The sequence below is a fragment of the Pleurodeles waltl genome, chromosome 6, assembly GCF_031143425.1.
Source record: "Pleurodeles waltl isolate 20211129_DDA chromosome 6, aPleWal1.hap1.20221129, whole genome shotgun sequence".
Classification (NCBI taxonomy): Eukaryota; Metazoa; Chordata; class Amphibia; order Caudata; family Salamandridae; genus Pleurodeles; species Pleurodeles waltl.
The window spans coordinates 1,414,545,513-1,414,569,767 of NC_090445.1; positions in this window are offsets into that span (position 1 = coordinate 1,414,545,513).

Genomic DNA, 24,255 nt, shown 5'->3' on the forward strand with positions numbered 1-24,255 from the left:
CCCTTGACTACACCAGCCCAGTGCTCTTAATGACAACCGACTCATTCAGCTGTGCCAGTCATAACACATCCTGAACGTCTCTTCCTCTCAATGCTTTAAATGGTGAGACTCCTGTTGTTGAATGGGGAATGTCTCTGTACATAGGTGTGCACATCAGCATTCGTAGTTAATAAAGAGCAGTCAGAAATCGGTCACAAACATGTATTGCTTGCTTAGGACAGGACTGTTGCTGAGCAAATGACTCAATATCATGTATACATCTGTGTGAGTCGGCTTCCACGTAGTGACCTGGTTGGTAAGCAACTAGCTGAGATTTGAAATGAACAGAGTCTGGTCATATTGAGGCTTGGTTAGTGGGGTTGAATTCCACTGTAATGAAAATGAAGTGAAGTCCTCTTAGAAGATACCCACTTGACAAACAGACAGGACATGCCTGCAGACAGTTATAATAGAATAGTCTTACTGTTAAGACCAAGGAAATTGAATGAAAGAGTGCTTCCAGATTTCTCCATGCCTCAACCAGGAATGGGAGCTTGCCCTGAACTCCTTGCCAAAAACAACGTTGTAACATTGTTAGAAAGAAAATGCTCCAATTCAGTGTTCTTATGCTTTATTAAAGCAGTATCACAGAGAAAGCCACCCTAGATGTGCACAGGACCAATAAGTAGGCTGCTGTAATAATCAAATACAGCCACGTTCTAAATAGAATGGTGGAGCAATGAAGCTTGCAGTATTCCACCACTGTCAAGATGAAGAAACTTTTAGGACAGAAATGTAAAAGGGCAGATACAAAGGCCCTGTTTGACTAAGCTGCAGGAGGTGACTAATTTGGATGTAGTTAACTGTCTCAGGCAGGGCCTCTTCTTCAAAATAGTCCACCTTGATGACAAAATTTAAGAGAGAGAATGGCTTGGTGATTTCAAATTGTGGTGCTGAGGTATGTGTTTTGTTGTGATTTTTTTGTAAAATCAAATGAGGCCGTATAGTTCACTCAGGTGTCAGACTTGCAGATGCCCTTTGCAGTACTGTTCTACTTCCTTACACGCACTATTTTGTTATCTGATTCCATGCTGTGATTTTTGTGACAGTAGTAGTCCGAGGTTATTTGAGATTTGACCTGTCAATATCTATCTTTTGGTGGTGCACTCATCATTAGTACCAGCATCGATGTGACTAACAGAGTCATTTGGAGCCTAGTCGGCATCCTTTCAGTGGCCAGGTCACTAGTCTCTGCTTTTCTGGTAAAGAACTGCCTGACTTATTTAGGCATTATCACTCCCTAATGAGGGGTTCTAAAGCACTAAGAAAAAAACATAAAACTACTTCTGCGTCTGTAAGAAAATAGAATCGCACGTTGAAAATAAAATCAATACATGGATTCTGAAAAACTGAAAAAGCAGGTATGGCTACATTTAGAAACAAATCCTTAGTACTGTATATACCGAGCGTATAGCAACCAGAAATACAACCTTGGCACTAATAAGGATTAAACATGGATTCCTCAGGGGTTCAAATATTGTCAACCGTAAATATGTTAACTTCAGAGGTGGCACACTCCCTGAATACCAGGAACACATGTCTGGCCCCAATGACATTGCAGATCCACGCACAAAATTCCCATAGGGTCATGAAATAGGAATAAAGATGCTTGCACTTGCAAGGAAAGAAACACCATCTCATAGTGTGAACAAACAATAATAATGATCTTCTAGACTACTGCATGTCCAAATACACCACCTTTGGATACACAGAACAGGAAGTCGACCTGTACAGTTTTCAAACCAAGAAGCAAGGGCGAAGAATAGTCTTACGATGCAACTGAGGAAGAAAACATTTAGGAACAGTGAACTGAGATAACACGAGGAGTCGAGGCACTCCTACACCGAAACGGTACCTGGCACGCATACCCAATCCTGCACTGCAAAAATGGCACGTGCTCAATCTGACTGATCTTTATTAGCAGTTGGACAATCAACGAAAACTATGAAAAATACAAGCAATAACCTCTTTTCCAAGAAATACCCGTGAGATGTACACCATATGAGTAGCCTGAAATGGAATGACAGAAGGAAGGGCATTGGACTCTGTCATCTGCCCATGTTCTAGTGGTTGCTGCCCAGTGGATGCTTGGCCACAGATTTACTACTGACTGTCGCTTGAACGTTAATATCAGTAAAATACTCCATTTACAAATGTTCAAACAGTAAGGTTGCTGAGGAAAAGTACAAATGTAGTAATTTGCATAGATTTAACCAAATTAACCAGGTGAGAAATCGAGATTTCAGCTTTATCCTTCTCTATCTATATAAGGGGCATCCAACACAGGTACATGAGGAAAGATCCATTCCATATTTTATATTTTATGCACATTAGGTACAAATATATATATTGAATATGAATTGAAGTCGTTTACATAGTCAAGTGTCATCCTCAACACTATGGATCACACACTGTTGTACCTACCTTGGATAACCCAGGTATAAATCAACTAGTTATGTGCTAACACACATTTTACCAATGACAGGACAGCACTGTTGGTTGAATGATTGAATGAATCTGTGGTTTCTTGAGCTCTGCGTGTCATACAAACCTTTATGAAAGTGATGCTGTAGCTTTTAGGATACCTTTACCTATCTCAATCATCGCTGCTGAGTCAGAGTTCCCCAGAAAGGAATCATTCTTTTTTCTAAAATTGAATTGAGTTGCCTGTATCCAAAATTGTATTTTTTTCGTAAGTGGAAATCTGGGGCCAAACCTTTCATTAAAATGAGTCACTGCTGACATTTTATTCCTATAATATTCATCACTTGCTTTGAGTTTTAATGTGGATTGAACCTACTGTATATTTGTATTTCATGTCCTGGATGACGTGGGGAGCCAACAGCATGGGAAAATACGTCAAATTGGCGCTTTTGTGACTTTATTCAGGAGCACGCTTAAGCGTACAGGATTACATGTCATACAGCGCTAGTGCTTGTATGAACAGCACTCTGATGGGAAAGTGATGGGACAGAGCCATGGTACAGTTTGAATTTCTCCTAAAGGTGAAAGCTGAGACATTCATGTTATGTTTCACCGTTCCCGTCTAGGCTAATCCCTCTGATTTTCTCAGCCCCACATCCCCCACCCCGAAACCTATAATAAAGCTGGTCGTTCATAGAGCCAGAGGATTTCTGTAATTAATTAATTTAGGATTTGCAGGGAGTCGTAAGGTCAGCCCTGCTCCATTGTGTCGCTCTGTCTCTGCAGGTTTGGTTTATTTAGGGTCAGAGCTCGCGGCAGCAGGTGATTTTTAAGCAGCTGAACTAGGGGCCAGCCGTCCTGAAATAAAGGTCCAGCGCATTCAAACAGCACTGCTCTGCACGATTTAAATAACCAAGAGACTGTGCATCAACATTGACATTTCCCTCGGGTAATGTGAATCCGGGTCTTCGTAAAATTATGAGGAATGTAAAACTCATCTGTAAGGAGAGACAGCTGTATTATTAAGCCCTTTAAATATGGATTTTCAGAAATGGCGCTATGGAAATTAGGCGACGTTCCATACAAGACCTAACTAGAACTTTTAGGGGCATATGTATACCCCATTCGTGCCGAAGTTGCGTTGGGTTTTTTACGCAAATTCGGCTCAAAACTAACTCCATATTTACATTTTGACGTTAGACCTGTCTAACGTAATTTTTTTTGAGTTTGCACCATTTTTTATATGCTTGAACCTACCTTGCGCAAGTGAGATGCAAGGTAGGCGTTCCTATCTAAAAAAAAATGGTGCTAACCCCGTAGCCCCATATTTATCCCCCCCCCTGCTAAAATGATGCATGGGTGGGATGAGGGGCTAGCTTTGCATCATTATTTAATGCCTGAGTCAGACCAGGCGTTAAGGGACGTGTGGACCCAGTTCCATTGTTAAACACCATGGAATGGGTCCACGCCCTCCTCAAGCCCCAGCAACACCCACACCCACACCAGAGGGACACAGGAGGATGGGGAACCCCATCCCAGGTAAGTAGGGTAAGTATAGGTAAGTATTTTAAGTGCCATTGGGAGCCTAACTTGGGGCCCTGGCATGGCACAGGGTGCATTGGCCATGCCCAGGGGACACTGGTCCCCTCTGCTGGCCATTGGGGTGGTGGGCATGACTCCTGTCTTTTCTAAGACAAGAGTCATGTAGTATGGATGGGTTTGCATCAGAAAATGACGCTAGGCTGGTTAGAGTCATCTTTTTTTACTCTAACCAGCCTAACATCATTTTTATGGTAACAGTCAAAATGGGGAGCACCCTGTCTTCCATTCCAGCATTTGTGACCCCAAGGCATCATGGTAAATGCAGTCATTAGCACGAATTTGAACAGTATTTTGAAAGTTTTTCACCATAAGTTGGTGCGGCGAGTGCCGTATCTTCGGACACGTGTTTCTGGCTATTTGGCCGTCATCAGCGAAGAGCAACGTGTAGCTGGCGGGGTTGCTTGAAATGCCGCCTTGAAAGTATTCACAGGTTTAAGTACCACTCAAGAAGGCGCACAGGTGCTTCACCGAGCTCGTCAGCTCAGAGGCTCATGGGAGCCTTAATTACAACAGTCAAAATGGGGAGCACCCTGTCTTCCATTCCAGCATTTGTGACCCCAAGGCATCATGGTAAATGCAGTCATTAGCACGAATTTGAACAGTATTTTGAAAGTTTTTCACCATAAGTTGGTGCGGCGAGTGCCGTATCTTCGGACACGTGTTTCTGGCTATTTGGCCGTCATCAGCGAAGAGCAACGTGTAGCTGGCGGGGTTGCTTGAAATGCCGCCTTGAAAGTATTCACAGGTTTAAGTACCACTCAAGAAGGCGCACAGGTGCTTCACCCGAGCTCGCCAGCTCAGAGGCTCATGGGAGCCTTAATTACAACAGTCAAAATGGGGAGCACCCTGTCTTCCATTCCAGCATTTGTGACCCCAAGGCATCATGGTAAATGCAGTCATTAGCACGAATTTGAACAGTATTTTGAAAGTTTTTCACCATAAGTTGGTGCGGCGAGTGCCGTATCTTCGGACACGTGTTTCTGGCTATTTGGCCGTCATCAGCGAAGAGCAACGTGTAGCTGGCGGGGTTGCTTGAAATGCCGCCTTGAAAGTATTCACAGGTTTAAGTACCACTCAAGAAGGCGCACAGGTGCTTCACCCGAGCTCGTCAGCTCAGAGGCTCATGGGAGCCTTAATTACAACAGTCAAAATGGGGAGCACCCTGTCTTCCATTCCAGCATTTGTGACCCCAAGGCATCATGGTAAATGCAGTCATTAGCACGAATTAGAACAGTATTTTGAAAGTTTTTCACCATAAGTTGGTGCGGCGAGTGCCGTATCTTCGGACACGTGTTTCTGGCTATTTGGCCGTCATCAGCGAAGAGCAACGTGTAGCTGGCGGGGTTGCTTGAAATGCCGCCTTGAAAGTATTCACAGGTTTAAGTACCACTCAAGAAGGCGCACAGGTGCTTCACCCGAGCTCGTCAGCTCAGAGGCTCATGGGAGCCTTAATTACAACAGTCAAAATGGGGAGCACCCTGTCTTCCATTCCAGCATTTGTGACCCCAAGGCATCATGGTAAATGCAGTCATTAGCACGAATTTGAACAGTATTTTGAAAGTTTTTCACCATAAGTTGGTGCGGCGAGTGCCGTATCTTCGGACACGTGTTTCTGGCTATTTGGCCGTCATCAGCGAAGAGCAACGTGTAGCTGGCGGGGTTGCTTGAAATGCCGCCTTGAAAGTATTCACAGGTTTAAGTACCACTCAAGAAGGCGCACAGGTGCTTCACCCGAGCTCGTCAGCTCAGAGGCTCATGGGAGCCTTAATTACAACAGTCAAAATGGGGAGCACCCTGTCTTCCATTCCAGCATTTGTGACCCCAAGGCATCATGGTAAATGCAGTCATTAGCACGAATTTGAACAGTATTTTGAAAGTTTTTCACCATAAGTTGGTGCGGCGAGTGCCGTATCTTCGGACACGTGTTTCTGGCTATTTGGCCGTCATCAGCGAAGAGCAACGTGTAGCTGGCGGGGTTGCTTGAAATGCCGCCTTGAAAGTATTCACAGGTTTAAGTACCACTCAAGAAGGCGCACAGGTGCTTCACCCGAGCTCGTCAGCTCAGAGGCTCATGGGAGCCTTAATTACAACAGTCAAAATGGGGAGCACCCTGTCTTCCATTCCAGCATTTGTGACCCCAAGGCATCATGGTAAATGCAGTCATTAGCACGAATTTGAACAGTATTTTGAAAGTTTTTCACCATAAGTTGGTGCGGCGAGTGCCGTATCTTCGGACACGTGTTTCTGGCTATTTGGCCGTCATCAGCGAAGAGCAACGTGTAGCTGGCGGGGTTGCTTGAAATGCCGCCTTGAAAGTATTCACAGGTTTAAGTACCACTCAAGAAGGCGCACAGGTGCTTCACCCGAGCTCGTCAGCTCAGAGGCTCATGGGAGCCTTAATTACAACAGTCAAAATGGGGAGCACCCTGTCTTCCATTCCAGCATTTGTGACCGCAAGGCATCATGGTAAATGCAGTCATTAGCACGAATTTGAACAGTATTTTGAAAGTTTTTCACCATAAGTTGGTGCGGCGAGTGCCGTATCTTCGGACACATGTTTCTGGCTATTTGGCCGTCATCAGCGAAGAGCAACGTGTAGCTGGCGGGGTTGCTTGAAATGCCGCCTTGAAAGTATTCACAAGTTTAAGTACCACTCAAGAAGGCGCACAGGTGCTTCACCCGAGCTCGTCAGCTCAGAGGCTCATGGGAGCCTTAATTACAACAGTCAAAATGGGGAGCACCCTGTCTTCCATTCCAGCATTTGTGACCCCAAGGCATCATGGTAAATGCAGTCATTAGCACGAATTTGAACAGTATTTTGAAAGTTTTTCACCATAAGTTGGTGCGGCGAGTGCCGTATCTTCGGACACGTGTTTCTGGCTATTTGGCCGTCATCAGCGAAGAGCAACGTGTAGCTGGCGGGGTTGCTTGAAATGCCGCCTTGAAAGTATTCACAGGTTTAAGTACCACTCAAGAAGGCGCACAAGTGCTTCACCCGAGCTCGTCAGCTCAGAGGCTCATGGGAGCCTTAATTACAACAGTCAAAATGGGGAGCACCCTGTCTTCCATTCCAGCATTTGTGACCCCAAGGCATCATGGTAAATGCAGTCATTAGCACGAATTTGAACAGTATTTTGAAAGTTTTTCACCATAAGTTGGTGCGGCGAGTGCCGTATCTTCGGACACGTGTTTCTGGCTATTTGGCCGTCATCAGCGAAGAGCAACGTGTAGCTGGCGGGGTTGCTTGAAATGCCGCCTTGAAAGTATTCACAGGTTTAAGTACCACTCAAGAAGGCGCACAGGTGCTTCACCCGAGCTCGTCAGCTCAGAGGCTCATGGGAGCCTTAATTACAACAGTCAAAATGGGGAGCACCCTGTCTTCCATTCCAGCATTTGTGACCCCAAGGCATCATGGTAAATGCAGTCATTAGCACGAATTTGAACAGTATTTTGAAAGTTTTTCACCATAAGTTGGTGCGGCGAGTGCCGTATCTTCGGACACGTGTTTCTGGCTATTTGGCCGTCATCAGCGAAGAGCAACGTGTAGCTGGCGGGGTTGCTTGAAATGCCGCCTTGAAAGTATTCACAGGTTTAAGTACCACTCAAGAAGGCGCACAGGTGCTTCACCCGAGCTCGTCAGCTCAGAGGATCATGGGAGCCTTAATTACAACAGTCAAAATGGGGAGCACCCTGTCTTCCATTCCAGCATTTGTGACCCCAAGGCATCATGGTAAATGCAGTCATTAGCACGAATTAGAACAGTATTTTGAAAGTTTTTCACCATAAGTTGGTGCGGCGAGTGCCGTATCTTCGGACACGTGTTTCTGGCTATTTGGCCGTCATCAGCGAAGAGCAACGTGTAGCTGGCGGGGTTGCTTGAAATGCCGCCTTGAAAGTATTCACAGGTTTAAGTACCACTCAAGAAGGCGCACAGGTGCTTCACCCGAGCTCGTCAGCTCAGAGGCTCATGGGAGCCTTAATTACAACAGTCAAAATGGGGAGCACCCTGTCTTCCATTCCAGCATTTGTGACCCCAAGGCATCATGGTAAATGCAGTCATTAGCACGAATTTGAACAGTATTTTGAAAGTTTTTCACCATAAGTTGGTGCGGCGAGTGCCGTATCTTCGGACACGTGTTTCTGGCTATTTGGCCGTCATCAGCGAAGAGCAACGTGTAGCTGGCGGGGTTGCTTGAAATGCCGCCTTGAAAGTATTCACAGGTTTAAGTACCACTCAAGAAGGCGCACAGGTGCTTCACCCGAGCTCGTCAGCTCAGAGGCTCATGGGAGCCTTAATTACAACAGTCAAAATGGGGAGCACCCTGTCTTCCATTCCAGCATTTGTGACCCCAAGGCATCATGGTAAATGCAGTCATTAGCACGAATTTGAACAGTATTTTGAAAGTTTTTCACCATAAGTTGGTGCGGCGAGTGCCGTATCTTCGGACACGTGTTTCTGGCTATTTGGCCGTCATCAGCGAAGAGCAACGTGTAGCTGGCGGGGTTGCTTGAAATGCCGCCTTGAAAGTATTCACAGGTTTAAGTACCACTCAAGAAGGCGCACAGGTGCTTCACCCGAGCTCGTCAGCTCAGAGGCTCATGGGAGCCTTAATTACAACAGTCAAAATGGGGAGCACCCTGTCTTCCATTCCAGCATTTGTGACCCCAAGGCATCATGGTAAATGCAGTCATTAGCACGAATTTGAACAGTATTTTGAAAGTTTTTCACCATAAGTTGGTGCGGCGAGTGCCGTATCTTCGGACACGTGTTTCTGGCTATTTGGCCGTCATCAGCGAAGAGCAACGTGTAGCTGGCGGGGTTGCTTGAAATGCCGCCTTGAAAGTATTCACAGGTTTAAGTACCACTCAAGAAGGCGCACAGGTGCTTCACCCGAGCTCGTCAGCTCAGAGGCTCATGGGAGCCTTAATTACAACAGTCAAAATGGGGAGCACCCTGTCTTCCATTCCAGCATTTGTGACCCCAAGGCATCATGGTAAATGCAGTCATTAGCACGAATTTGAACAGTATTTTGAAAGTTTTTCACCATAAGTTGGTGCGGCGAGTGCCGTATCTTCGGACACGTGTTTCTGGCTATTTGGCCGTCATCAGCGAAGAGCAACGTGTAGCTGGCGGGGTTGCTTGAAATGCCGCCTTGAAAGTATTCACAGGTTTAAGTACCACTCAAGAAGGCGCACAGGTGCTTCACCCGAGCTCGTCAGCTCAGAGGCTCATGGGAGCCTTAATTACAACAGTCAAAATGGGGAGCACCCTGTCTTCCATTCCAGCATTTGTGACCCCAAGGCATCATGGTAAATGCAGTCATTAGCACGAATTTGAACAGTATTTTGAAAGTTTTTCACCATAAGTTGGTGCGGCGAGTGCCGTATCTTCGGACACGTGTTTCTGGCTATTTGGCCGTCATCAGCGAAGAGCAACGTGTAGCTGGCGGGGTTGCTTGAAATGCCGCCTTGAAAGTATTCACAGGTTTAAGTACCACTCAAGAAGGCGCACAGGTGCTTCACCCGAGCTCGTCAGCTCAGAGGCTCATGGGAGCCTTAATTACAACAGTCAAAATGGGGAGCACCCTGTCTTCCATTCCAGCATTTGTGACCCCAAGGCATCATGGTAAATGCAGTCATTAGCACGAATTTGAACAGTATTTTGAAAGTTTTTCACCATAAGTTGGTGCGGCGAGTGCCGTATCTTCGGACACGTGTTTCTGGCTATTTGGCCGTCATCAGCGAAGAGCAACGTGTAGCTGGCGGGGTTGCTTGAAATGCCGCCTTGAAAGTATTCACAGGTTTAAGTACCACTCAAGAAGGCGCACAGGTGCTTCACCCGAGCTCGTCAGCTCAGAGGCTCATGGGAGCCTTAATTACAACAGTCAAAATGGGGAGCACCCTGTCTTCCATTCCAGCATTTGTGACCCCAAGGCATCATGGTAAATGCAGTCATTAGCACGAATTTGAACAGTATTTTGAAAGTTTTTCACCATAAGTTGGTGCGGCGAGTGCCGTATCTTCGGACACGTGTTTCTGGCTATTTGGCCGTCATCAGCGAAGAGCAACGTGTAGCTGGCGGGGTTGCTTGAAATGCCGCCTTGAAAGTATTCACAGGTTTAAGTACCACTCAAGAAGGCGCACAGGTGCTTCACCCGAGCTCGTCAGCTCAGAGGCTCATGGGAGCCTTAATTACAACAGTCAAAATGGGGAGCACCCTGTCTTCCATTCCAGCATTTGTGACCCCAAGGCATCATGGTAAATGCAGTCATTAGCACGAATTTGAACAGTATTTTGAAAGTTTTTCACCATAAGTTGGTGCGGCGAGTGCCGTATCTTCGGACACGTGTTTCTGGCTATTTGGCCGTCATCAGCGAAGAGCAACGTGTAGCTGGCGGGGTTGCTTGAAATGCCGCCTTGAAAGTATTCACAGGTTTAAGTACCACTCAAGAAGGCGCACAGGTGCTTCACCCGAGCTCGTCAGCTCAGAGGCTCATGGGAGCCTTAATTACAACAGTCAAAATGGGGAGCACCCTGTCTTCCATTCCAGCATTTGTGACCCCAAGGCATCATGGTAAATGCAGTCATTAGCAAGAATTTGAACAGTATTTTGAAAGTTTTTCACCATAAGTTGGTGCGGCGAGTGCCGTATCTTCGGACACGTGTTTCTGGCTATTTGGCCGTCATCAGCGAAGAGCAACGTGTAGCTGGCGGGGTTGCTTGAAATGCCGCCTTGAAAGTATTCACAGGTTTAAGTACCACTCAAGAAGGCGCACAGGTGCTTCACCCGAGCTCGTCAGCTTAGAGGCTCATGGGAGCCTTAATTACAACAGTCAAAATGGGGATTTATGGCAGCATTCCTAGCACCCCGCAAATATGTTCTCTGCTGAAGAAGGGACTAACCCAGAAACACATGTGTCCAGAGATGCACAGTAAAGGCTGTACCTACTTAAAGGTGAAATATTTAAAAAGTAATGGAGTTCGTTTTTTGAAGATACTACATCTACCATGATGCAATGGGGCAGATTAATTGCTGGGATGTCAGGCAGGTGCGCTCCTAACTGTTTGTGACTTTAAAGGCTCCCTTGAGCTACTGGGCTGACGAGCTCTGGAGCAGGCACCAGCATGCCAGGAAAGAGGTACTGAAACCGGGGGATTTATGGCAGCATTCCCAGCACCCCGCAAATATGTTCTCTGCTGAAGAAGGGACTAACCCAGAAACACATGTGTCCAGAGATGCACAGTAAAGGCTGTACCTACTTAAAGGTGAAATATTTAAAAAGTAATGGAGTTCGTTTTTTGAAGATACTACATCTACCATGATGCAATGGGGCAGATTAATTGCTGGGATGTCAGGCATGTGCGCTCCTAACTGTTTGTGACTTTAAAGGCTCCCTTGAGCTACTGGGCTGACGAGCTCTGGAGCAGGCACCAGCATGCCAGGAAAGATGTACTGAAACCGGGGGATTTATGGCAGCATTCCCAGCACCCCGCAAATATGTTCTCTGCTGAAGAAGGGACTAACCCAGAAACACATGTGTCCAGAGATGCACAGTAAAGGCTGTACCTACTTAAAGGTGAAATATTTAAAAAGTAATGGAGTTCGTTTTTTGAAGATACTACATCTACCATGATGCAATGGGGCAGATTAATTGCTGGGATGTCAGGCAGGTGCGCTCCTAACTGTTTGTGACTTTAAAGGCTCCCTTGAGCTACTGGGCTGACGAGCTCTGGAGCAGGCACCAGCATGCCAGGAAAGAGGTACTGAAACCGGGGGATTTATGGCAGCATTCCCAGCACCCCGCAAATATGTTCTCTGCTGAAGAAGGGACTAACCCAGAAACACATGTGTCCAGAGATGCACAGTAAAGGCTGTACCTACTTAAAGGTGAAATATTTAAAAAGTAATGGAGTTCGTTTTTTGAAGATACTACATCTACCATGATGCAATGGGGCAGATTAATTGCTGGGATGTCAGGCAGGTGCGCTCCTAACTGTTTGTGACTTTAAAGGCTCCCTTGAGCTACTGGGCTGACGAGCTCTGGAGCAGGCACCAGCATGCCAGGAAAGAGGTACTGAAACCGGGGGATTTATGGCAGCATTCCCAGCACCCCGCAAATATGTTCTCTGCTGAAGAAGGGACTAACCCAGAAACACATGTGTCCAGAGATGCACAGTAAAGGCTGTACCTACTTAAAGGTGAAATATTTAAAAAGTAATGGAGTTCGTTTTTTGAAGATACTACATCTACCATGATGCAATGGGGCAGATTAATTGCTGGGATGTCAGGCAGGTGCGCTCCTAACTGTTTGTGACTTTAAAGGCTCCCTTGAGCTACTGGGCTGACGAGCTCTGGAGCAGGCACCAGCATGCCAGGAAAGAGGTACTGAAACCGGGGGATTTATGGCAGCATTCCCAGCACCCCGCAAATATGTTCTCTGCTGAAGAAGGGACTAACCCAGAAACACATGTGTCCAGAGATGCACAGTAAAGGCTGTACCTACTTAAAGGTGAAATATTTAAAAAGTAATGGAGTTCGTTTTTTGAAGATACTACATCTACCATGATGCAATGGGGCAGATTAATTGCTGGGATGTCAGGCAGGTGCGCTCCTAACTGTTTGTGACTTTAAAGGCTCCCTTGAGCTACTGGGCTGACGAGCTCTGGAGCAGGCACCAGCATGCCAGGAAAGAGGTACTGAAACCGGGGGATTTATGGCAGCATTCCCAGCACCCCGCAAATATGTTCTCTGCTGAAGAAGGGACTAACCCAGAAACACATGTGTCCAGAGATGCACAGTAAAGGCTGTACCTACTTAAAGGTGAAATATTTAAAAAGTAATGGAGTTCGTTTTTTGAAGATACTACATCTACCATGATGCAATGGGGCAGATTAATTGCTGGGATGTCAGGCAGGTGCGCTCCTAACTGTTTGTGACTTTAAAGGCTCCCTTGAGCTACTGGGCTGACGAGCTCTGGAGCAGGCACCAGCATGCCAGGAAAGATGTACTGAAACCGGGGGATTTATGGCAGCATTCCCAGCACCCCGCAAATATGTTCTCTGCTGAAGAAGGGACTAACCCAGAAACACATGTGTCCAGAGATGCACAGTAAAGGCTGTACCTACTTAAAGGTGAAATATTTAAAAAGTAATGGAGTTCGTTTTTTGAAGATACTACATCTACCATGATGCAATGGGGCAGATTAATTGCTGGGATGTCAGGCAGGTGCGCTCCTAACTGTTTGTGACTTTAAAGGCTCCCTTGAGCTACTGGGCTGACGAGCTCTGGAGCAGGCACCAGCATGCCAGGAAAGAGGTACTGAAACCGGGGGATTTATGGCAGCATTCCCAGCACCCCGCAAATATGTTCTCTGCTGAAGAAGGGACTAACCCAGAAACACATGTGTCCAGAGATGCACAGTAAAGGCTGTACCTACTTAAAGGTGAAATATTTAAAAAGTAATGGAGTTCGTTTTTTGAAGATACTACATCTACCATGATGCAATGGGGCAGATTAATTGCTGGGATGTCAGGCAGGTGCGCTCCTAACTGTTTGTGACTTTAAAGGCTCCCTTGAGCTACTGGGCTGACGAGCTCTGGAGCAGGCACCAGCATGCCAGGAAAGAGGTACTGAAACCGGGGGATTTATGGCAGCATTCCCAGCACCCCGCAAATATGTTCTCTGCTGAAGAAGGGACTAACCCAGAAACACATGTGTCCAGAGATGCACAGTAAAGGCTGTACCTACTTAAAGGTGAAATATTTAAAAAGTAATGGAGTTCGTTTTTTGAAGATACTACATCTACCATGATGCAATGGGGCAGATTAATTGCTGGGATGTCAGGCAGGTGCGCTCCTAACTGTTTGTGACTTTAAAGGCTCCCTTGAGCTACTGGGCTGACGAGCTCTGGAGCAGGCACCAGCATGCCAGGAAAGAGGTACTGAAACCGGGGGATTTATGGCAGCATTCCCAGCACCCCGCAAATATGTTCTCTGCTGAAGAAGGGACTAACCCAGAAACACATGTGTCCAGAGATGCACAGTAAAGGCTGTACCTACTTAAAGGTGAAATATTTAAAAAGTAATGGAGTTCGTTTTTTGAAGATACTACATCTACCATGATGCAATGGGGCAGATTAATTGCTGGGATGTCAGGCAGGTGCGCTCCTAACTGTTTGTGACTTTAAAGGCTCCCTTGAGCTACTGGGCTGACGAGCTCTGGAGCAGGCACCAGCATGCCAGGAAAGAGGTACTGAAACCGGGGGATTTATGGCAGCATTCCCAGCACCCCGCAAATATGTTCTCTGCTGAAGAAGGGACTAACCCAGAAACACATGTGTCCAGAGATGCACAGTAAAGGCTGTACCTACTTAAAGGTGAAATATTTAAAAAGTAATGGAGTTCGTTTTTTGAAGATACTACATCTACCATGATGCAATGGGGCAGATTAATTGCTGGGATGTCAGGCAGGTGCGCTCCTAACTGTTTGTGACTTTAAAGGCTCCCTTGAGCTACTGGGCTGACGAGCTCTGGAGCAGGCACCAGCATGCCAGGAAAGAGGTACTGAAACCGGGGGATTTATGGCAGCATTCCCAGCACCCCGCAAATATGTTCTCTGCTGAAGAAGGGACTAACCCAGAAACACATGTGTCCAGAGATGCACAGTAAAGGCTGTACCTACTTAAAGGTGAAATATTTAAAAAGTAATGGAGTTCGTTTTTTGAAGATACTACATCTACCATAATGCAATGGGGCAGATTAATTGCTGGGATGTCAGGCAGGTGCGCTCCTAACTGTTTGTGACTTTAAAGGCTCCCTTGAGCTACTGGGCTGACGAGCTCTGGAGCAGGCACCAGCATGCCAGGAAAGAGGTACTGAAACCGGGGGATTTATGGCAGCATTCCCAGCACCCCGCAAATATGTTCTCTGCTGAAGAAGGGACTAACCCAGAAACACATGTGTCCAGAGATGCACAGTAAAGGCTGTACCTACTTAAAGGTGAAATATTTAAAAAGTAATGGAGTTCGTTTTTTGAAGATACTACATCTACCATGATGCAATGGGGCAGATTAATTGCTGGGATGTCAGGCAGGTGCGCTCCTAACTGTTTGTGACTTTAAAGGCTCCCTTGAGCTACTGGGCTGACGAGCTCTGGAGCAGGCACCAGCATGCCAGGAAAGAGGTACTGAAACCGGGGGATTTATGGCAGCATTCCCAGCACCCCGCAAATATGTTCTCTGCTGAAGAAGGGACTAACCCAGAAACACATGTGTCCAGAGATGCACAGTAAAGGCTGTACCTACTTAAAGGTGAAATATTTAAAAAGTAATGGAGTTCGTTTTTTGAAGATACTACATCTACCATGATGCAATGGGGCAGATTAATTGCTGGGATGTCAGGCAGGTGCGCTCCTAACTGTTTGTGACTTTAAAGGCTCCCTTGAGCTACTGGGCTGACGAGCTCTGGAGCAGGCACCAGCATGCCAGGAAAGAGGTACTGAAACCGGGGGATTTATGGCAGCATTCCCAGCACCCCGCAAATATGTTCTCTGCTGAAGAAGGGACTAACCCAGAAACACATGTGTCCAGAGATGCACAGTAAAGGCTGTACCTACTTAAAGGTGAAATATTTAAAAAGTAATGGAGTTCGTTTTTTGAAGATACTACATCTACCATGATGCAATGGGGCAGATTAATTGCTGGGATGTCAGGCAGGTGCGCTCCTAACTGTTTGTGACTTTAAAGGCTCCCTTGAGCTACTGGGCTGACGAGCTCTGGAGCAGGCACCAGCATGCCAGGAAAGAGGTACTGAAACCGGGGGATTTATGGCAGCATTCCCAGCACCCCGCAAATATGTTCTCTGCTGAAGAAGGGACTAACCCAGAAACACATGTGTCCAGAGATGCACAGTAAAGGCTGTACCTACTTAAAGGTGAAATATTTAAAAAGTAATGGAGTTCGTTTTTTGAAGATACTACATCTACCATGATGCAATGGGGCAGATTAATTGCTGGGATGTCAGGCAGGTGCGCTCCTAACTGTTTATCATTTTTATGGTGCAAACCCACCTTCTCCCATACCTCCAGCCCCACTTGGTTAACGTCTTTTTTTTACGCTAGCCCACCCTTTGCACCGGCTTGCACCATTCCATAAATATGGCGCTCAGCTGGTGCTCAGGAATGGTGCAAGCCGGTGCTCAACCTTTTGGTGCAAAACTGCATTAGTGCAGTTTTGCACCAAAAAGTATAAATATGCCTCTCAGTATTCTGTGGAAAGGAAACCTGTTAGCAGTTTGCAACTAGATTTACCAGCTGAGCTATATTACTGAGCACGACTGGGCTACAACTTGCCCAGCCGTGGCCCAGATTTTGGGAAGATCAGCAAAGGAAGAGGCATTTACATCACCCAGTAGCTACGATAACAGCAGAGTGGGTTATTTACCTGGTAAATTTAAGACCTCAAATTCCATGTTTTTTAACTTTTAAATGAGGCGCAACATGTGCAGTAACATTTAGCATTCTGAATTCTGCATGGTTTACCTGATTTCCCAGCCTTTAAACCAACTAAACCAGTTTTCACTTGCCGTGATCTGTCAGGAAAAAAGAAGTACTAAATTAATTATTGCAAAACTCGAAATTCCAATCCCTGAAAAAACATTTGTTTGATAGCGATTAGAATGTACTTCAGGTCAGAAATACAGGCCCAATACTCAAATTCCCAGATTGCACTGGATTGTTAATGTAAATCCAGATGCTCTGGCTTGCCCTTTGCTACCCCTGGCACTGCCTTTGCGACCCCTGGCCTCAGAGGTGGCACATTCAGTGCAAGGAACACAGTGGCAGCTCCTCCTTCTGGATGTCAGTTGGGGCTCCATGTTGTATCTATGGTTATGATGTTGAATAGATTGAAGTGAATGTATCTTTAAACTTAGAACGTTGTAGGACTTCTGTTCTAGTACCTAGTGCACTGGTTGCCAACCTTTTGACTTCTGTGGACCCGTACTTTATCATTACAGGAACTCAGGGACCCACACTGAATCAATATTGGAATCCCGGGACACCCCACTGAGTCATTACTGAAAGCCGGGGACCTATTATGTTAAAATTAGTTATTTTTCTAAGCAGTAGCTGCCCCCTGAGGAGGCTTCGTGGACCCACAGGGGTCCCCGGACCACAGGTTGGGAACCACTGATCTAGTCCACTGTGACTCAGCTAAATTCTCTCTGGCAGCAGTTGTATGCTGGCTGGAGAAGGGACTAATAAAATACATACTAAAACCTCATACTGGCTCCTGATGAGGTTATTCAAGATTCCACTTTGTTTTCTGTCAATTTTTTATCACACTAATAGTGGAGTAAAAATGTATTATTCATCATTAGTGTACTAAAAATGGAGTACAATTAGCTTGAATATGCCCTTCCATGGCAGCTGAGGTATGTAAAAAATGTTTTTAAATGTATGTTGTGTGCGTGCTTGCGAGTATGTGTTTAAGTGAGAGAGGGTGTTAGCGTGAATTTGTGTGTATGTGTAAATATTTGTGAGTGAAAGGGGAGGTCAAAGGGTATGTGATGTCACTTCTGCTACCCCGGTAGCTTAGTGAATTGATGCCCATGTATTCAACACATCTAATATCAATCAGATGTGTTAAACACCTTCAAACTCATATTTCCTACCAAAGCCACAGGAGTTTATGCATGGGTAAGAATATAACGGCCCACTTGTAATCTAGCTCAAAGTCCCGCTGACATGGAGCAACCCAACAGCCTTAAGTAAGTGGCAGGTGGATTTTCCTATATAGCCAAAATATTGCATGCATAAACAGACTCTGTTAATTCTCAATTTGCTTGTCAATTGGGCTCATTGGACTAATACATCCACTGCAGTGATCTTTTTAGAGAGTGTGCAAAAACTGTTATTTTATTTTGTGTAATTATGCAGAATTTCAGTAAATTATACGAATTTGCACAATTGCAGGTTTATCATGTAATTCTATATTTTAGCAAGAAGTGCATCCTGTGTAAATTTTTCACAAGATACACTTTTTGTTCCTAAGGGATGGTATCAAGCTAAAGCTCTAGGTCTCTGTAGTGACAACTATTTCTCTAATAAGGGGACTTTGCATTTTCTCCTGTTGTGGATTTGCAACATAAGTATATTTTACCACTGCTTGGATGGAAAAGTGTTTACCCAGTTCAGGCCGGCACTGACCTTTAAACAAATGCTCCCGAATTAAATGGTGTGTTTTAATGCTGCATGTGTTTTATCAGATGCCATCAAATTAAGATTTTCACTGTCTAAGCAGAGTGGGCTGGCCTTTTCTTATGAATGATATTTTATTGATCTGTTGTTTAAAATTTTGAAGAATATGCCTTTTATTGTATTGTATGTTTTCTTCCTAGAAATTTAGTTGTGATATTTTTATGTAATTATTGAAATTCAATTAATACTGTATTGTAATTATTTTTATGTCATTTTTGTATCTTTTATATTTATTTGTAAACCAAATGAAAATTTACTTGTAGAATTGAATGAGGCAATAATGCATTTCATGCTACAAAAATAGCACAAATCGCACCTGCTTTCTCGTTGTTCGCGTTGTTCTTGTGCTCTTGGGCTATAATTTTGCTGCAAACTGTAGGGTAATAATGCAATGTCGCATTATAAATTTCAGAAAACAATATGCAATGTCGCGTGATAAATTTCAGAAAACAAGCATAATGTGAAATTCTTAAAATTACCAAATGTTGCCAGCGTAATTTAAATTTCACCCAGTCCTAGTCCATTTGTGACCTCATGGTCACACATTGAAATCTCGTTGAATTTGCACTCATGAGATTGATAACATGGTTAGCAAAAAACATATGTTCTTCATCACCTAGATAGCCCATGTTGTTAATGTGTATTTTGCACATGGTTTGTTTTACTGTTTGCTATCAGTGGAGACAATTTTTCAGAAACACAGAACAAATAAGAAATGTCCCAAAGTTATCAGCTGGTGTTCAGCAAATCCAGGTTTTTCAGCCACATTTATAATGATTTCTATTTTCTGCAGAACAAATTGTCCTAATTTCTCGTTTCCTGAGTTTCCGCGTTTATGCTCATTCGTGGGTAGAATCGCTTTATTAAATTCTAAGCATCAATGAACGCGTGTAAACACAACCATTTGAACAATGCATCATTGCCATTTTCATCTCTCAGTATGTTTATAAGAAAAGGTACGGCTTAACTCTACTATCTTCATGTTAGCTCAATATTTTTGTGTGCGTTCTTTGAGGTCTGACAAACTCCTAGGGCTACGTTATGATAGGCCTGCAAAATGTCAGTGCACATTGAGAACCCACTAATATGTGCTTGCGCAAGGTGTGCTAGTTGGTAGATGTGCAATTCGTCGGTGTAGTTGGCCATATGTGGTGTTGGACTGACTTAAGGTCAGTGGCGTAACGAAACTTAAAGGGGGGCCCTCCTGATAAGTACCTGTAGAGGGTCCCACCCCGCCCCTGGACCCAGTCAGAGCCCTGCCACACATGCACTGTGTAGAGGGGGTATCCTGAGGCTCAGGGGTCCCCTGCACCGCGGGGGGCCTTAGTTACGCCACTGCTTCAGGGCTGAGATGGAAAACATTTACAACTGGCATTGTGATGCTGTAAACTGTGGGCAGTTCCTTCCGCTTTGAAGAGCTCCAAATATTTGAAACGGGGGAATGAGAAATCATTCATAAAGTGGTGTTTGGAAGACAAAAATAACGGCACCCCATTTGTTGTGGGATAATTATCCTTTATGGCTGAGTATACATCGTATTGACATAAGGAGAGCAATTGTGAAAACGCACGATATAACTCGTTTATGCAGTTCAATATGATGTTAATGGAAATCATGTTGTGCCAGGATTGCAACATACGTCATGCACTGGCAAAGCACATGATTCTGGCCTTGCAAGCTGATGTGGACAGCTACAATGCTTCAATGTCACGGAAACACTTTCCTACAGCAACATTAACAGCATTGTCAAAGCTAATAGGTGGGGCTTTAACTACCAATTCAGGTCTCCGCAGGCATACACAAATGTGCATTTCTAACAAATCCAGAATTATGTAAATCTTCACGTTTAGGTTAGAGCAAATTAGCGTAATTCGAATTGTGTCACCAGGACCATGGTTCAGTAAGTGATGGACAAAGCCAGAAAGCCAAGAACTGCCCATGCAATGACTCTTTTGGAATGTGTGTCCCCAAAGTAAAGCTAGACAAGAGTCACAAAATCACTAACCACTAAAGCACATTAGAACTATGTCAATGTTACTATTTTAAAATGTAATTATGAAAAAAGCGAATTCCCAGCACTTACCTATAACCATTCTACTCAAGAGATACGGAACATTCTCTCATTAGAAACACAATTCAAACACTGAACGAAAACAGTTTTTATGAACCAAAATATTTCTTTACTGTTAGGCTGATCTTCTTACAGGTTACCTGTGTACCATACACCCTTTGTGTTCTTGCTTCATGCTCATAATAGAACTTTAGCCAACTTATACCTTAAAAGTTCTGAAATAGTGAAATAGTAACAGACTTTCCAGCATGCATGGTTCCACAGTTTGTAACAAAATATTGGCTTCCTCCACGCTCTCACCTGGTGAGAAGACAATATCACATGTTGGATCAATAGTTGGTTTGGAAACCCAGTTGAGATGCATTTGTTTTTTGGGGCTGGGGGGGGGTTGAAGGTAGAAGTGTACCTCAAGTAGTGCTTGTCACAAAGCCCTGACCCTCCATTGGCCTACCCCTTTCTTTCACATTGTTAAAAAGGTTTAGAAGTTGCCAGGTCTGTATAAATGATCACCACCTATCACCACGCATTACAGATAAGGATACGGCATCAGCCAGCATTGACAAAGCAAGATTTTAATTCGAAAATAAAACAGAGGGCAATATATTACATTTAAGTGCCCAGGCAAATCCCTGCCTCTTCTATGTTACTGGGCGGGGTTGATGTTTTGAGTAAAACTTTCAGGGTTAAAACATTTAGCTGCGAAATAAAGTGAGTGAAGCACAAGACTTGTTATAGTTCCATTCAGATGTCATCACAGTCAACCATAACCCACAAAAACAACAAGAATTGTTTCTGTTATCACAGAGATCCCTGCACTTTAGTCTGGAGATTCTCTGCCAGATCTAGAGCTTGATAGACAGTAATTTGTCCAATGGGTGGCAGAGGAAATTACATCTGCCACCCTGATGGACTATCATCTATTGTGTTTAGAGATCACCGTTGGCCCAGAGGGGATCCCTGTACCTTGACCAGAACCACCATAATGACAGTCCCTGTCGAGGCCCAAAAGGTTTGATGGATGTCCACTGTCAGTTTTGATACTGGTCCTCAAAACTTTTAACTTTTTTAGTTTTTCATAATAACAAAGTTTGCTATACGAAAAATAAAATGTCTAATGATCCCCACACCCTGGGAACTTTCTTTTAGGGTGTGTGAGTGGGGTCATTATTTCTTCTGTCCTTCACTACCAAGTTCTTCCTGTTGGCAACGGACAGAAAAAGACAAAAACATCAGACTGTTGACTCTCAATATGATGGGCGAAATCATGGGATAACTCCAATGACTCCTAGTCCTACTCTGTTGGGCTCTTTGAGGTAGCTTTGTGTTAACTGAGCCAAAAGGGTTTTGATGAGAAAGCTGATTGACCACATATTTATAAATGAGGTGGAAGACAAACAGTTTGCCAGAGGTGGTACTCTTTACACTTGTGATGGAGTATCATGACTGACATGCTCTATTAACAGTCCTTTGTGAATTGACACCTCACACATGTATTATACCTCCTGTGCCTGTGGCAAATACACATAAGCCCTGCAGGCAGAAGCAACCCCCTTCTTCTCCCACAGGGCATGCCATCACAGCTATCAATTAGGTAAGCTAATTAACTCAGTGTATCATGTGAAAAGCACACCTGCTAGAGCGCAAGTGCTATCCCTAGTACTACAGCCTATGACGATCTACACATCTGAATTAAATGTCTCAGGTTGGAATTGAGGACTCATCAAGTTGATTTCTTTCAACATTTTCACTTAAAGCATTTAATAGAAAATTTTGCATACTCTCCCCCTATGGAATATGTTTTGTAAATTTGTGTGCACCGATAAACTAATTGATAACTTGGTGTAAAAAGCTTTCTGCTGGCTGTTAGCATATGAACTTTCCGTCACTCAGTCAGACAATCATAGACATATAGGACTGAACTACTGAGCCATCATGTGACTGGTTCCTGTTACTGACATTTTTTCATAGAGAGGAAACAGAGAAGAAGCATGGAATATCTCCAATGCAGCATTAGGTAGAACAGAGCTGAACTTTCCAAAACAATGTTCAGTGTCAAAATTCAAATGTGCTGGAAGCAAGGAAAAGAATCGTTGATAGTGGATAAATGAGTAGCAGCAAAGTACCATAGAGTGCTGCTATTCTACCCATCAAAGATCTCTTATCTGTTTGTGCCTCGTGAAGTGTAGCATTTCTATTCTTCCCTTACAACTCAGAATGGAAGCATTGAACTACCCCCAGGTATCTGAGAAGAGGACGATTTACAATTCTGCTCTGTATTACTTAGGGAAAGTGCTTGCTAGAGAGCCTTGGATTGACAAATGGGTGCCTTGAACAAATGCAACACTGGATCGGTTTTCCTGAGCTGTGAATATTTTGGAATAGTATCTCCTGGAATAATTTGCAGGAACCAAGGTAGGGTAGGCAAAAAGCTGCTACCACTGGTGTATCGCTCCCCAAATGCTTGTAATCCTGGTGCAGGATTTAGGGCTGGCTAAGGACAAGCTGGTGGGTAAGTAGAAGGCAAAGTGAGGTACTGTAAACCATAGAGGAATGCTCCAGTGCATTTGAGTGGAATTATATCATGCTGTCTTATTCCATAGGTCCTTTTTGTAACAGAGGTAGTTACTGATGATGTTTGTAAAAGGTATTCACATGTGATGCATGAATAAGACAGCATCTTACATGTCGCTCTAGATGCATTATTTATGTAATTCAGTGCCAACGTCAAAGCTGTAAAAAACAATATGTAGGTCAAACTGTGAATGACCTCCGTACACGATTCAGGAACCACAAATCTGCAATAATTAACAAGAAACTTGACCAGCCTGTAGCCAACCATTTTAACCTTGTGGACCATTTACTATCAGATTTGAAGATTTTCCCTGTGGAACATGTTTTAAAGGAAGAACTACTGGACATCACAGAACATTTCTGGATGTACCGTTTAAAATCACTGCATCCAGATGGACTGAACATCACTGACAATACCACTTGATTTCTGCATATCTGAAGAGTTCTCAGGACTGCATATTCCAATTGGAATCTTCACTCATGATGCCTTTTGAAAATCCACCAGTGTCAGCTGTGCAGCCACTGAGCAAACCATCTTGTACTACCTGAGGAAGGTGGAAGCTGAAACGTTGTAGTAGAAATATATTTTTGTTCTTTAGTGAGATCATCTGTTTGAGTCACTTCTTTCTTGGATATATATATATATATATATATACATATATATATATATATATACAAAAATCTATCTATATATATAGCTATATATCTATCTATCCATCTATATCTATCTATCTATCTATCTATCTATCTATCTATCTATCTATCTATCTATCTATCTATCTATCTATATATATATACACACAAACATCATCTATATATAGCTATATATCTATCTATCCATCTATATCTATATCTATCTATATATATATATATCACTTTGTTTTTGACATGTGTTGTTCAGCCCCCAGGGGAAACCACATATAAATAAATAAAAATAAAAAAAGTAATATATATATATAGAAAACACCTCCCGTTTTTTGGACCTCTTCTTATGTCCCTATGTCACTGAACTGCCCTCATATCTACGAGATACTAATGATTTTTTAGCCAAGATTCATAATGTTCCATGGCAATCCAATTATTTATTGGTAACCATGGATGTGACTGCACTTTATACTTCCATCATGCATGACTATGGTATCCAAGCATGTTGTCATTTTTTGGGCACTCGCAAAATTGAATTCCTTCAACACACCAACATGCTAGTTAGCATGCTAAGATTCTGTCTCACCCACAATGCCTTTTTATTTGACAATCAATATTATTTGCAGAAACAAGGGACTGCGATGGG